This window comes from Athene cunicularia (assembly GCF_003259725.1).
Source record: "Athene cunicularia isolate RWA chromosome 21 unlocalized genomic scaffold, athCun1 chr21_part1, whole genome shotgun sequence".
NCBI classification, from domain to species: domain Eukaryota; kingdom Metazoa; phylum Chordata; class Aves; order Strigiformes; family Strigidae; genus Athene; species Athene cunicularia.
This window is the reverse complement of record NW_020799127.1, coordinates 5054091-5058063: the sequence shown is the minus strand read 5'-3', so window position 1 is coordinate 5058063 and position 3973 is coordinate 5054091.

Sequence of the window (3973 nt, the reverse complement as noted above, 5' to 3'; positions counted from 1 at the left end):
GGGGAGCAGAAGAAGTTGAAGCCATTATAAAGAAGCAATCACATTACAGAGCAGCGGCAGCAACAGCCCCCTCAGAATCTATGATTCCCTTAGGTCATGTCTGGTGTGCTCAGACCACTGGCCACTGTCAGTATTTACCCTGCATCATTAACCCACCAAACAGTTTTTTTTCTTGCCAGAAATGACTGATTTCTCAAGCCTGATGGCAATCATCGTTCGGGAGACAGAGCAGTGCTCCCCTGCTGCTGAACTATCTCCAGTGATATTTAATAAATAAATAAAATAGCTGGATGGTTGACCAGCTCCTCAGAAAAAGGGAAGAAAATGTGACTATTTATTGTGATTAAATATTCACTACTCCCTAATTCTGACACTTACTCATACAGACATGTGGCATACATGGCCCTAAGCCCCGATCAACTCACAAAACATTATTATTTGTTGTTTGCATTGGTGTTACATCTCAGAACCAGGACCATATTGTATGAGGTGTCGTACAAAGGACAAAAGACAGTCCCTGTCCCAAACAGCCAGCTGATGCACTCCAAGACTCTGCTCTTTTTCGCATTACTGAATTCCACATGAGTTTTGCCAATGTTTCAAATAGGATCAGAGTCACACCAGGCCAGCTTTAGAAACTTCTGGCATCCAAACTGGATGCCAGATCAAAAAACCCGAACACCGAGCAGAAACCTAAGCTCAGAGTTTGTTTCCTTTGCTCTGCCACAGGGGAGTTGGTTGTATGTGAAGGTTTTGGTTAACCCCTCCTTTACTCCTCACTGGCATCATTCCATCTCAGGGGCTCCACAAACCACACAAGGCTGCACACAGATCTTGCTGAATACCCAGCAGAGATTATTTATGCCAAGTTACAATGCACAACCCATGCAAAAAAACGAGCTTCCACGTCACGAAACAGCACTTCCCATCACTCATTGCTGCATTCCCAACCCCAAAATGGTTCTCAAAAATTTCCCTGACTCTCCTTAGACCCATTCCCCCAGCTGAGATGACCCCTCGCTGCCTCCATCACAATCATCTAAATCATGGCCAGTGAAGAAGTGGGACGGTGGGGCGCTGTTGGTTTTATCGCTGTCATGGGTTTCCTGTAACACAAAAAATCTGACCCTCCTTGCCATGGACAACACCAGCTCTGGGAAATCCAGCTTTGCCATTTCCCATGTGCATTCAGGGAAGTCCTCGAAACACAGCAATGAGTGAGGGGCAGGAGAGCAGGAGGCCCCAGGGAGTGCAGCTGTGGAGGAGACAGGCTTTCTGGGGGGCAGAGCCCACACACTAGCTCACAGAGTGGACAGAGGACAGTGGAGAAGGCAAATATGGGGTGTACAAGGAGAATCACAGTCACCTCAAAGGAAACAGCAACATTTTCTGAAGGAAAGGTCACGGGTTCCTTATTCCAATCGTCTTGCATCTCCCCTCTTTTTTCTCTGTTACCTGCTGTGGCCTTGACTGGCGTTTCCAAGGAAGCTCAAGGACTGGCCCAGCTTTAAATTTTAATGTGGATGAAGCAGTAGGGCCTCGGCCATAAAAAATTGAAGTTTCTACATTTCAAAAATATACGTTTTTCTCAGTGAAGACAAAAGGTCTGAGGGAGTGGAAAGCGTATGTCCTTGGGCTCCCCAGATACTTAGTTCTGAAAGTCTCATTCTGAGACAGCTCCAGTCTCCTTTACATTTCTTTGAAGATTCTGCCTTTAGCCTGCAGAGCAGGTTCCTTCTTTCAGTTTTCTGGTTTGGGGAGCTAAGTTATTCTGTTACCAAAGAGAGGAGAAAAATTGCAGTGTTCTGGAGATATGGCACTTCACTTCTTTAGGTCTTTCAACAAAACAACACAGCTGACAAAACAGGGCATCTTTTTGCTCCAAACCAAGTGATAGGCTAAGGCTCCTTCAGGCGAACACCGAAACATTATTGGCAACTCACAAAGCATTATTCACTTGATTAGTGTTATTTACACGTGTACCCAAATGTAATGCTGCCTCTTAGGATGTTTTGAGCTGTGAAAATGTCCCTAAATTGTGACTAATTTTAAGAGTAGCGCTAAGTGAAGCTGTTGCTGTAAAGCAGTCCAGAAAAGCTCCTCCCCAGACAGAGTAAGATCAGTCTGCTTTAAAGGCAATCGTTAAATGAATCCCTTTTAATAGGCAAGATGAAAATCAAGATCTAGAAGAATTAGCAGGAGAAGGGAGGGACATTGTTCCTTGCTGCCAGCACCAAGTAACCCTTGACACTGTTGGCAGTTATTCACATTCAGCCCCAAAGGAATTGGGGACCATAACCTTGGAGAAAAGCTTGACTTGTAGACTTGGTACAACTCAAACCAAATCCTTGTGTGGAAGACAAGAAATGAGGTTCATTATAGCTGAGAAGACGTTAGGGTCGCTGCTTAGGTAGAAAGCCATGTTTCTTCCCCTGTACAGGGATGCCTGTCTTTTTGCTGTGTGATGCCTTCTATAAGCTCTTTTAGGGGCAGGGGCATAAATCATAATAAAGCCATGGCATGGCATATAAATCATAATGAAGAATAATGATATGTAATAAGGATGAATAATATTAAGAGGAGAACTGTGTGTGAGAGAGAGCAAGAGCCTGCACACATAGATACACACAACTGTACAAACAAACACATAGAAAAGGTGGTTCTTACTGTTTTTCAAAGTGAACTTTTTTTTTTTTTTCCTCAGTGGATATTTTGCTGTCAACACATTGATCCCAGCCTCATTTCACCACCTTCTTTTCCTACTTTCCCTGCCCTGCTGCACAGGGAAGGCCAGTCAGGTATTGTACTGCTCAGAGGGTCACAAACCGATGTTACAGTGGGAGTTTAGAAACACCCAGCTCCTGTGTCTGTATAGGAGTAGCTTTCCCCCTGCTTTGAGTCACATTCTGTTGCCTGAACAAATCAAGGAGCCGGTATTATGCTAACCACAACTGTCCCTTTCCACTGATGTTTCCGAACAACAGGCTAACTCTCTGCACTCCACGCTACTACTACAGAGTCAAGCCCTGAAGAGCGACAGAGAGCCTAACCTGCTGGAGGGCTGCTTGGCTGTTTAGGGAACATATGGTTCCCAGAAGGCTAGAAGAAACTGCAGGAGATTTTCTGTTTCTTCACCCTTTCTGAGCAGTTGTAATAAAGGGAATTCAAAAAGCTGCTACCTGGATAGCTCTAAATATCCAACCTCATGCTGCTGAGGAAAGAGAACTGGAGAAGAGAAGCACAAACAGCAAGAAAAAAACCTCAGGGAACACATAGCAGCTGTAGCAAGAAAACTGAAAGGAAAAAGTCCTCAGTGTCCAGCAGGATGCCCCATTCTTCATGTAAACCCAATGTATTTATACATAGGAGAGACAGAAACACAGGCCTGTGGCTGTCTGCTAGGATAGAAGGAAGGATGAATAGGTAAAGGCAGAGAGAGGTACTGGGAGGTGAGAGAGTTTAGATGTAGGTAGGAGTCTCCTTTTCTGACCTGCCTACAGCACCTGCCAGACTGTTGGAGCTATTCAGAAAGTCACGAGAACAACAGACAGTAGCACCAGACATTTTAACTAGTTTTAATACCATGCAGAGTTTGATATACTTCCCAAATCCCAGGATTTATTAAGCATGGCTCTGCTGCTTCCACTTCCAAAGCAATAAAGCTGCAAGTGTCAAAGAAAGAGGTTCCTGGTTTTATCTCCTTTGTTTTGTGGGACCTTTTTAATCTGCAGCTGAATTTAGGAAAGGCTATGCTGGTGGTTCTACCACCTGACTGACTGACACATTTGGGAGGGTTTTTTCCTCACCATTTTTTTTTATGCTGACTGCACAAAAGTAACAAAGCAAGCTGTCCTCTCAGACAAGGGGAATCCTTTGCCCCCACACCCTGCCCAGCCTCCGGCACTCCCAAGAACCATCAGTAGCTTCTGTGCACTGCTGTGTCATTTTTGAACTGCATTTAAAACCAAGGTGG